The 12,892-nt window shown below is 32.1% G+C and overlaps 1 non-coding gene across 1 annotated transcript; it reads left to right on the forward strand.

Moving 5' to 3' along the window:
• The first annotated feature begins 2,186 nt into the window (after positions 1-2,186).
• On the forward strand, positions 2,187-2,266 carry TRNAL-UAG (transfer RNA leucine (anticodon UAG)). Its single transcript has one exon. It is a non-coding gene; the product is annotated as a tRNA-Leu (tRNA).
• The last annotated feature ends 10,626 nt before the right edge of the window (positions 2,267-12,892 follow it).

A 12,892-nucleotide genomic window follows, 5' to 3' on the forward strand; every position in this document is an offset into this window, starting at 1 on the left:
ATCGTGAGACATATAACCATCACTATAAATAAGAACCAGGATTCCTACAGTAGTAATTAGTATTAACATAATAGAAGTAAGTGGGTCAATCAAGTATCCAAATTCTAAAGAAAAATCATTATTGACGGTCCAAGACCATAGATATTGATAGATCGAACTTCCATTTATTTGTTGAATAGACAGTTGAACTGAGAATACCATAGCTATACTTAAGAGTAAAACACTAGGAAAAGCCCATATGCGACGAAGATTTTTTGTTGCTGTCGGAATAAGAATAAGGCCAAATCCCATTGACATAATAACTGGAAGTGGGAGAAGAGGGATTACCCATGCATATTGATATGTATGTTCCATAAGAAAAGAAATTGCAATTTTTACTTCAATTTTTACTTCAATTTTTCTATAAAATTGTTTCCGATTCACCAAACCAATTCTTATCTCTTTCTGAAAGAATAAATAAAAAGAATAAGAAAAAATACTGAAATTCTTAATTTTTCCAAAATTTATCTCATTGAAATAATTAAAAATTAAGAATGGGTTTAGTTGGTTAAATTAAAAAAGTTAATAAAATAACTAGGTAACGAAGTTATTTTATTAACTAAATAAAGATATTTATAAAAATAAAAAAAAAAAAGTGGAATCATTTTACTTTCTATTCATAATTCATTTTTATATTTCTTTAAAACAAAGATGAAACAGCTCTCTTGTTCCATAATTAACTGATTGAGTGAATTCCAATGAAAACCTATGTTTATAAGAAATTATCGAATAGTCCTTACTTCATATAGAACTAAAATTCTAATGACTATAAATTACCTAAGTTTTAGAATGTCTTGTTTAAGAGACTCAGTATTTTTTGTTTTGATTGGAATTCCTTTCCTTTATGGAATACCATTCTGAACTTAATTAACTATTTTCATTTTCCCTTCTTTTTATCCCCCCGTCTTATCTTATATGGGGGATAGGCTTCCATACCATATATCTATATATGGAGTATACTTGATATATAAATAGATATAAATAGATTTAAATGAGAAACCCTTCTATATATTCTATATTATTAAAAAAAAAGTATAAAATATATAAAGAAAAAATGTTAAAAAATTCTTGTTGTCTTATCCGCATTAGACAAAATGAAGTAAAAAATAATTCAAAATTTAAGTATCTTTCAGTATCTAAGTATAAATACTAATAAAAAGAAGAAAGAAGGATTGATTTGCAGCAATAGATGTCTTTCACATACAACTAGAAAAAAGTAATTTCCTTTTTGAATGGCAGTTCCAAAAAAACGTACTTCAATGTCAAAAAAGCGTATTCGTAAAAATATTTGGAAGAAAAAGACTTATTTTTCCATAGTACAATCTTATTCTTTAGTAAAATCAAGATCATTTTCGAGCGGTAATGAGCATCCAAAACCAAAGGGTTTTTCTGGGCAACAAACAAATAATAAGATTTTGGAATAATATGAATTGACTTATCAAAAAAGAATTCCAATTATTTAATAATTTGGATTCTTCTTTGAATGTACTTTTATGTGTCGAATTACTCGGTACAATATTCTTAGAACAAAAAACCCCTCTTATCTTATATATACAAGAAAAAAAAAGTTTTGTTTGGTATACTGTGTGCTAAGTATTCTTTTCCTATCAATGAACTTTTCATAATTTTCCTAATAGAATCCTCATATTCTATTAGGAAAATTATGAAAAGTGGAGTATTCTTACAATAGGACTTACAACTTCCACCTATCTTCTCCAAAATCATAAGGTTAGTAAATCTTATTAATAAGAGCATAAAGACTTTCATTCTAGAAATTTTTAAAAAATCCAAAAAGCCTTTTCTATTTATCCATTTTATTTTAATTTCATCATTAAATAGAAACCCTTTTGGATTTTTTTCATTGTATTGAAAGAATTTTCAAAATGTAAAGGGGAAATTAATTAGAAAAAATTAGTTCTATAATTGCAAGTTAGAAAAAAGAAGTTCCAACTCTTTCAAGCAGTGTTTGTGTTTCTATTGGGCAAAGCAAGAGTTTATTGTAAAAAAAAAAAATGGAAACGATACTACCAAACGAAGTCTATTTTAATGAAAACTCTAATGTTCCTAAATTTTATGGACTTTCCCAATATCGACGATTCCCAAGATAATAGCTATTATTCTTTTAAGTTACCTATTATTTGAAGTTAGCCGCCATGGTGAAATTGGTAGACACGCTGCTCTTAGGAAGCAGTGCTCAAGCATCTCGGTTCGAATCCGAGTGGCGGCATTCTTGAAAAAGAATACAATAGATTAGAAATCAATTCGAAATTTACAATTTTGTAATGGGACCTTCCCCTTATGCTATTTGCAACTTTAGAACATATACTAACTCATATCTCTTTCTCAACGATTTCAATTGTGATTACGATTCATTTTATAACCTTATTAGTTCGTGAACTTGGAGGATTACGCGATTCGTCAGAAAAAGGAATGATAGTTACTTTTTTCTCTATAACAGGATTCTTAGTTTCTCGTTGGGCTTCCTCGGGACATTTTCCATTAAGTAATTTATATGAGTCATTGATCTTCCTTTCATGGGCCCTGTATATTCTTCATACCATTCCTAAAATACAGAACTCTAAAAATGATTTAAGCACAATAACTACGCCAAGTACTATTTTAACGCAAGGCTTTGCCACATCGGGTCTTTTAACTGAAATGCATCAATCCACGATACTAGTACCTGCTCTACAATCTCAGTGGTTAATGATGCATGTCAGTATGATGTTATTAAGCTATGCAACTCTTTTGTGCGGATCCTTATTATCTGCCGCTATTCTAATCATTAGATTTCGAAATAATTTCCATTTCTTTTCTAAAAAGAAAAAAAATGTTTTAAATAAAACATTTTTCTTTAGTGATATTAAATATTTTTATGCAAAAAGAAGTGCTTTAAAAAGAACCTCTGTCCCTTCATTTCCAAATTATTACAAATATCAATTAACGGAGCGTTTGGATTCTTGGAGTTATCGTGTCATTAGCCTAGGATTTACCCTTTTAACCGTAGGTATTCTTTGTGGAGCAGTATGGGCTAATGAGGCCTGGGGATCCTATTGGAATTGGGATCCTAAGGAAACTTGGGCATTTATTACTTGGACCATATTCGCAATTTATTTACATAGTAGAACAAATCCAAATTGGAAGGGTACGAATTCTGCACTTATAGCTTTGATAGGATTTCTTATAATTTGGATTTGTTATTTTGGTATAAATCTATTAGGAATAGGCTTACATAGTTATGGTTCGTTTACATTAACACCTAAATGATTACATAAAATAAAACCTTCATGAAATGAAGGTTTTTACTTTTATGTTTTATTTGAGAACCCCTTGAACGCCTTATCAAAGGGTTCTCAAAAATTCGAGATAGATCTAATTATACTTTTTTACTTATTTCTGCATTATATACTTTTTTACTTATTTCTGCATTAATAGAGCAGACGAGTAAAAAAAAGCAAACCTATTTAGGATAATAATTGGATAAGAGAGCCTCTACCCTGTCAACGGATAGGGAGAGAACAAAATCTGGATAAATACCAATTCCTATTACTGGTAAAAAGATACAGATTAAAATAAAGAGTTCTCGTGGTCCAGAATCCACAAAATTTGCGTTTGGAACATTAAATAGCTTGTATCCATAGAACATCTGGCGTAACATAGATAATAAATAAATAGGAGTTAATATCATTCCAATTGCCATTACAAAAGTAATTAGTGTTTTTGGCATTAACAGAAATTTTGGACTAGTAATTAGTCCAAAAAATACTACTAATTCTGCGACAAAACCACTCATTCCTGGTAAGGCAAGAGAAGCCATTGAAAAGCTACTAAACATGGTAAAAATTTTAGGCATTGGGATAGATATTCCCCCCAGTTCTTCGAGATAAACAAGACGCATTCTATCAGAAGCGGTTCCTGCCAAGAAAAAAAGTGTAGCACCAATAAATCCATGGGATAATATTTGTAAAATAGCTCCATTGAGTCCAATGTTGGTTATGGAACCAATTCCTATAATTATGAAACCCATGTGAGATACAGAGGAATAAGCTATTCTTTTTTTGAAATTTCGTTGACCAAGAGAAGTTGAAGCTGCATAGATTATTTGGATCGCTCCTATTATTACTAACCAGGGCGAAAATAGATAATGAGCATGAGGTAACAATTCCATGTTGATCCGAATCAATCCATATGCTCCCATCTTTAATAATATTCCCGCTAAAAGCATACATGTACTATAATGTGCTTCCCCATGGGTATCTGGTAACCACGTATGTAGGGGTATAATCGGCAATTTGACAGCATAAGCAATAAGGAAGCCAAAATATAAAAGTATTTCCAAGGTTGCAGGGTATGATTGATTAATTAATCTTTCCAAATCTAATCCTGGTTCGTTGGAACCATATAAGCCCATACCCAGAACTCCGATTAAGAAAAAAATGGAACCGCCTGCAGTATACAAAATAAACTTTGTAGCTGAATATAGACGCCTCTTCCCCCCCCACATGGATAAAAGTAAGTAAACAGGAATTAATTCTAACTCCCACATGATAAAAAAAAGTAAAAGGTCTCGCGAAGAAAATAATCCTATTTGACCACTATACATTGCGAGCATCAGGAAATAGAATAATCGCGAATTCCGTGTAATTGGCCAAGCTGCTAAAGTAGCTAAAGTAGTGATAAATCCTGTCAATAAAATAGATCCTAATGAAAGTCCATCGATTCCCAATCTCCAGTGGAAATCGAAGACATCTATCCATTTATAATCCTCCTTTAATTGGATTAAGGGATCCTCCAGTTGGAAATGATAACAGAACGCATAAGTCATTAGAAGGAATTCTAATAAACAAATAGATATAGTATACCACCTAACGACTTTGTTTCCCTTATGAGGTAAAAAGAAAATTAATGAACCTGCAAATATCGGCAAAACAACAAGTATTGTTAACCAAGGAAAATAACTCATGATAAAGTGATAAAGACAAGATACGTTTTGACCAGAAAAGCCCGTGCTCGATTATTTCGAGCACAGGCTTCTTCGGTAAAGAGGAATCAGACGATTCGAGTGAAGTTTTTTGTAACGTATCAATAAGATAGAGCCATGCTACGTGTTGTTTCAGGCCCTAAATAAACGCGGACACTTAAAAAATCTGTCGGGCAGGCAGATTCACATCTCTTACAACCCACACAATCTTCGGTTCTCGGCGCGGAAGCAATTTGCTTGGCTTTACATCCATCCCAGGGTATCATTTCTAATACATCTGTTGGACAAGCTCGTACACATTGAGTGCATCCTATACATGTATCGTAAATTTTTACGGAATGTGACATTGGATCTATAAATTTTTCTTTTCAACATAAAATTTTTCGATCTGGTAAAAATGAAATTAGTACTATAATGAGTCATATGTATTGTAGACACCAGACGAAGCAATGGTTTATCCAAACTTCAAAAAAAAAAATCTATTTTTTAATCTGTTTGTGAGAAAGCGTGAAGAGAGCCAAGAGACTTTAATTTTGGATTTCAACAATAAATAAGAAATAAGAAAGAATTTTACGAATTGTACAGACGAATTCGAATTAGCCAATAAATTGGCTATCGTCTTTTCAATATAAATTATTGCAATATTCAAATTGCAATATCAATGAATTACAAATACAAAAATTCATTTAAGTGAAAAAGAATACTATGCAATAATCTACTAAAAAAAATGGATATTCTCAAATAATACTAAGAAAATAGTATTGATTTCTATTTATTTTAATATGTGCGCCTTTGTTTAGAGGATTCTATGTCTAATTATTCAAAAGTCTAATTATTCAATAAATTAGATTGATTGATACGAGTGGATTTCCTATTACGATGGATGGAAGAAAGAATGGATAGTCCAATAGCGGCTTCAGCAGCTGCAAGGGCTATAACAAAAATTGCGAAAATATCTCCTTTTAATTGGCGACTATCAAATAGATCAGAAAATGTTACGAGATTTAGATTAATTGAATTCAGTATAAGTTCAAGACATATTAGAGCTCTAACCATGTTTCGGCTTGTGATCAATCCATAGATACCAATCGAAAATAAATAGACACTCAAAAAAAGTACATGCTCAAACATCATTAACTAACTCCTTATCAATCTCGATTCATTTCAATATGAGGGCAAGAATTGAACCGATTCAATTAATTACAATAGAACAATTACACAACAAAAGAAAAAAAAAAAAAAAAAAAAGGAGGTATTTGTTGGCAGTAGATGGATTTTACTAAATCAAAATTGTGATTCTTTAGTTATTTATTTTAGATTTGCAATTCTTATAATTTGTACTTTTTCTAAGTTTTCTTATTGCCGAGCCATAGTAATTGCACCTATTAAAGAAACTAGAAGAATTATGGAAATGAGTTCAAACGGAAGATAAAAATCGGTTGCTAAATGAATTCCAATTTGTTGAACATTATTTATGAGACCCTGTTCTACTATTTGGTTTGATCTTGTAGTCCAAAGAATTCCATACCACGACGTATCTGGGATAGTAGTCATTAGTGAAAAAACAATAGTTATACAAACGAGTGAAGTGAACCCATCTCCAATAGTCCAATAATTCTTATCTTTAGACCATTCTGAGCCATTTACGAACATTACAGCGAATATGATCAAGACATTTATGGCTCCCACATAAATAAGAAGTTGTGCGACAGCTACAAAGTAGGAATTTAATAAAAAATAGAATAAGGATATACAAACAAGAACTAATCCCAGCGAAAAGGCAGAATAAATGGGGTTGGTAAGTAATACTACTCCTAGACCCCCTAGTAGAAGAACAAATCCCCCAAATAGCATAAGAATCTCATGTATTGGTCCAGGTAAATCCATTATGGATAAAAAGAAATTAATAGTATAAAATTTTTCATGAACTGACTAAAACTAAAGGATTCAAGGAAGGAAAAAAGGATTAGGGTATTTTTTTGTGTATAAACTTATAGTTATAAATTATATTATATCACGAAAATCTAGTCTGATTTAAAATAAGAAATAATTTCCAATAAGCAGTAGTTTTTCGTTTTTCTTTATAGTTTAATTTTAAAGTTTAATAAAGAATTATTAGATTTTTATAACAGAAAGACAAAATCAAAGTTTAGTAATCAGTAATCGTTCTTGAATTCGAAGATTTTTCTTTGTTTATTTTACTTTCAGACGAATTCCTAATTGTTTGAATTGTGTAATCTCCCATTATGGAGATTGGTAACCGACTTAAAGCAATTTGATTGTAATTCAATTCATGACGATCATAGGTAGAAAGTTCATATTCTTCAGTCATTGATAAACAGCTTGTTGGACAGTACTCAACACAATTGCCACAAAATATACAAACTCCGAAATCAATACTATAATTAAGCAATTGTTTTCTTTTAATATCCTTTTCAAATCTCCAATCCACAACGGGTAAATCTATCGGACATACGCGAACACATACTTCACAAGCAATACATTTATCAAATTCAAAGTGGATTCGCCCTCGGAAACGCTCTGGTGTAATTGATTTTTCATAAGGGTAGTGAATCGTTATAGGTAAACGATTTGTGTGGGATAAGGTAGTTATGAAACTTTGACCTATGTACCTTGTAGCACGTATTGTTTGTTGACCATAACTCATGAACCCAGTTACCATAGGGAACATATTCATTCTAAATATCTATGAAAAAGATATGTTTCTTTCTCTTGTTTGAGAGAGCTTTTGTGTTGAAAATATTCTTACTATTATTGTATTATCTTATTTATAGTGAAACAAGTTGAGAAGAGGTTGTTAATAAGAGATTGCCCAGGGAAATAGGTAAAAGAAATTTCCATCCAAGATTTAATAACTGATCCATTCTCATCCTCGGTAAAGTCCATCTTATTGTGATAGAAATGAAGAGAAATAAATAAGCTTTAGTTAATGTAATAAATATACCCATTGTCATTTCCAAAATTCCAACTGCTTTATTCATTTGGAAAAAATCAAAAAAGGATATATAGGGAATAGATAAATTCCACCCGCCCAAGTAGAGAACTGTTACAAATAAAGAAGAAACTAATAAATTTAGGTAAGAAACAAGATAAAATAAACCATATTTGATACCGGAATATTCAGTTTGGTAACCTGCTACTAATTCTTCCTCCGCTTCTGGTAAATCAAAGGGTAATCTTTCACATTCTGCCAAAGAAGAAATTAAAAAAACCAGAAAACCTATAGGCTGACGCCAAATATTCCATCCAAAAAAACCGTATTTTGACTGTGCTTCAACTATATCAACTGTACTTGAACTGTTAGATAATCATAGTCGGTGATAACATCACAGTTCCCACCGCTATTTCAAAACCGTACATGAAACCTTAGCTTCATACGGCTTCTCTATGATCAGAAAAAGGAAAGGACTGTTTTGTTCCTAGCCCCGGGGGCGTAGATAGAATTAGATAAAATAAAATAGATTTGAAAGTCCTAAATTAGACCAAAGGAATTCCGTCTGCTAGAATAAGAAAAAGCGCTTCCGAATTGATCTCATCCTTTATAATATAATGAAAATTTTTCTTTGTTCAGTAATAACTTAATCTTGGAATAAAACACTTGTTACTTGTTATAGGAATTCAATTAATAAATGGAAAGAGTTGGGTATTAGTTCATGAGCAATTCTGCATGAATATGGATAGAGGAAGGAAATAATGAAAATTTTTTCTAGTGCACTCCATATCTTTTTTACTATTCTTCTTTCCCCAGGGAGGGGGTATTTAAAAAGAAAAAATGGATAAAGGGTTAATTCGTTCTTGATAGCCATTTCCTTAACAAGTGAATGGGAACATACTCTGGATCGGAATCCGAAGAAAGTACTACTTGATAATTTCTACAAATTGCAAGTCCTTATTATGATTCCTTTTATGGGCAAAAATCTCTAATGTTTTAGATTTTCCATTACTAATCCTTTATGTACTTTAGTGTTCCTAACCCTTCACTAACTTTTGGTGGATTCTTCTTATGGATTATTAAGTTATAGTAATAACTAGGAGTATTCTAGTAATGGAATTCCATATCGTGAATCCTTTATTCTTGGCCGCTTCAAGATATGATGACTAATTAAAAAATATCAACCTTGGGATAAAGAGTTTACACTGCTTATGTTTACTTCCACTTTTTTCTTGTACGTAGGAAATGAGATTTTTTCTTTTTACTACAAATTTATAAGCTGTTTTGTTTCACTCATATAGCTATCTAGTTTAACTTACCAACCCAAATACTAAATAAGAAAAGGAATATAAATAGTTAATGGATTTTATAGGAAAAAGATCTATTTTAACGAATCACACGTAGAGATATTGCTAGCACACAAAAAGTTAATGGTATTTCATAACTAATGGATTGAGCAGCAGCTCGTAGACCGCCTGAAAAAGAATATTTATTATTTGAGCTATATCCTGCCATAAGAAGACCAATAGGAGCTATACTTGAAATGGCAATCCATAAAAAAACACCAATACTAAGATCGGCTAAAACAAAATGATATCCCAAAGGGATAACTAAAAAACTTAATAAAACTGATATGACTGCTATAGAGGGTCCAATGCTAAATAAAGAAATATCTCCTCGGGATGGCAGAATATCTTCTTTAAAAAGTAGCTTAGTCCCATCTGCTATAGCTTGAAGCAGGCCCAGGGGGCCAGCATATTCAGGACCAATACGTTGTTGTATCGACGCAGATATTTCTCTTTCTAACCACACAATTACGAGTACCTCTATTGTTATTCCCAAAAGGAGGGTCAAAATGGGTAGAATCGATATCAGTCCATAGACTTCTTTTAATAATTCCAATTTCGAAAAAGAATTGATAGTTTCTACCTCTACCCTATCTATTATCATTTCAACGATCAACTTCCCCCATAATGATATCTATACTACCTAATATCGTCATGATATCAGCCAATTTCATTTTTTTAACTAGCTGAGGAAGAATTTGCAAATTAATAAACCCGGGTGGACGGATTTTCCATCTCCAGGGGAAAAGGCTATCATCTCCTACTAGATAAATCCCTAATTCACCTTTTGGGGCTTCTACTCTTACATAAAGCTCTTGTCTTGACAATTCAAAATTGGGCGAAGGTTTTTTACCAAGAAATTTATACTCAAAATCATTCCATTCAGAATTATTTTCTTTCTTAAAGCGTCGGACTTCTAAATTTTCATAAGGTCCTCCAGGAATTTTTTCTACAGCTTGTTGAATTATTTTGATGGATTCCCTCATTTCACCAATTCGTACTAAATAGCGAGCTAACGAATCCCCTTCTTTTTGCCATTGGACTTTCCAATCAAATTGGTTGTAAGACTCATAAGGATCTACTTTACGAAGATCCCATTGTATTCCAGAAGCTCGTAACATCGGTCCCGATAAGCCCCAATTTACTGCTTCTTCTCCGCTAATAAAACCTACTCCTTCAACTCGCTCTAAAAAAATTGGATTCTGTGTAATAAGTTGTTGATATTCAACAACTCCGCGTAAAAAATAATCACAGAAATCTAAACATTTATCGATCCATCCATAAGGTAGATCGGCGGCTACTCCTCCGATGCGAAAGTAATTGTGCATCATTCGCATACCTGTAGCAGCTTCAAATAGATCATATATTAATTCTCTCTCTCTAAAAATATAGAAAAAAGGAGTCTGTGCGCCGAGATCCGCCATAAAAGGTCCAAGCCATAGCAAGTGAGAAGCTATCCGGCTTAATTCTAACATAATTACCCTAATATAGCTGGCTCTTTGTGGTATTTGAATATTCTCCAAGAATTCTGGTGCATTTACTGTTATTGCTTCTGTAAACATAGTAGCTAAATAATCCCACCTTGTTACATAAGGTAAGTATTGTATAATAGTTCGGTTTTCCGCGATTTTTTCCATTCCTCTGTGTAAATACCCTAATATGGGTTCACAATCAATAACATCCTCACCATCGAGAGTAACGATCAGTCGAAGAACACCATGCATTGATGGGTGTTGAGGGCCCATATTGACTATCATGAGATCTTTTCTTGTAAGCGGTAGACTCATATCCTTTCTTCCTTAATTCATTATTCCATGAAAATGGATTATTCCATGAATTCCTCAAAGCGAGGCTCATCAAAATGAAAAATCTAAGACTACTATAAGACTACTAAAAAAATAATAAAACAAGAAAAAAATTTGAACGATTAAATTACTGCTCCCGAATATTCAACTGACCGATTAATTTCTTATAACGTACTCTATTTTTCTTTGCCAAATAAGCCAGCAAACGTCGACGTTTTCCCAAAAGTCTTCGTAGACCTCTTTCCGATGAAAAATCTTTTTTGTGTAATTCCAAATGTGAAGCAAGTCTCCGTATCTTATTGGTGAAACTGAATACTTGAAATTCAACAGAACCCCTGTTTTCTTCTTTTTCTTCTTTAACCATAAATCCAAAAATTTTTCTACCTCCTTTCTTTTTCATGTATTTTTCTGATCAGGAAAAATACAAAATTATGTCAGTTATTTTGAAGTTATTCTAATCTCGTACACACACAAATTTGCAATTATTCATCTACTACTGGAATTTGGATTTATTTTATCGATGCAAATTGGATTTGGATAGAAGGGTACATTCTTTCTAATATTTTAGATAGAAGAAATGTTTCTTCTATCTAAAATATTAGAAAGAATTTTGCTGATTTATTTATTGCTATATGCAATTTATGGAATTGATACACCATTTAATTGATATCATTTAGCAAAATGAAACACAGCATATGCATCCATCTTTTGGCTCGAGAATTTCACGGGATAGAGATATGGTATAAGAAATAGACTATTAAGTAACTCTAAATGAATTGTGGATACATCTGTATCCTTAACATACTGAAACGATTGTCATTATTCGTATCAAACCAATAGCGATTCATACAAGCTAAATCTTCTAATCAATGGTGGGCCAATAATGAATTTTTTTGCATATGTATTAAGACGCTTGGCCTGATTTCGAAATTGTCCAGAGTTTTATATGTTGTTTTCATTGCAAAATGATGGGTCTCCTTCCATAACTTTCCAATTACGAGTACGAGAATTGAAAGACATGAAAATTCTCAATTCTCTACGGCGTCTAGTAGATAGAAACAAGAAAATCAGAAGAATCTTTCTCTCTATTCACTATCATTCCGCGTCTTCGACTTCTATTAGTTTCTTTTCTTCTTTAATGCAATAGCTATAGTTTGATATAAGAATCCATTTCTCAAAGTAATGGAAACCATTCTCTTATAGGAAATGGTTCGAAAATCGCTATTCCACCTTTTAGGTATCGTGAAAAGTGATACCTGTGAAGATCGTGCATTTCAGTCAAATTCAGATCCGTTTTTCGAGTCCATGATATAATATAACCAAATTGGATAGATCTTCCACCTGTTTAGCTAAGAAAGAATAGATACAGAGGTGGATAATAGATCGATATGAAGATCATGAGCTGCCCCATAATGAAATCGCCAGTAGTCGCGAATATCTCCTTCTTCCCTAATCCAAGATTGGAGAAAGAAGATCTAAGAGGGACCTATGGAGAATGTAGTCAGAAATCCATAATAGAGTCCGACCACAACGACCGAATTAATTATCCTCATCGAGAAACTTAGACTACTAAATAGAAAAGATTTGAAAATCATGGCATGGGTCTCCTTTTTTTCTTTCTTTAGAGTTTTCTATATGCACAATTTCTCGATGTTTCGATGAGAATTTCTTGACTTTCCATATATAGAAAGAGATAGACTATAAATGACATCTCTTATGTCAATAAGACCAAAGGGATGGATATTAAATGATAGGAAGTGCTAGGAAG

The sequence above is a fragment of the Triticum urartu genome, unplaced genomic scaffold (assembly GCF_056163025.1).
Source record: "Triticum urartu cultivar PI428250 unplaced genomic scaffold, HENAU_Tu73 scaffold2, whole genome shotgun sequence".
NCBI lineage: Eukaryota > Viridiplantae > Streptophyta > Magnoliopsida > Poales > Poaceae > Triticum > Triticum urartu.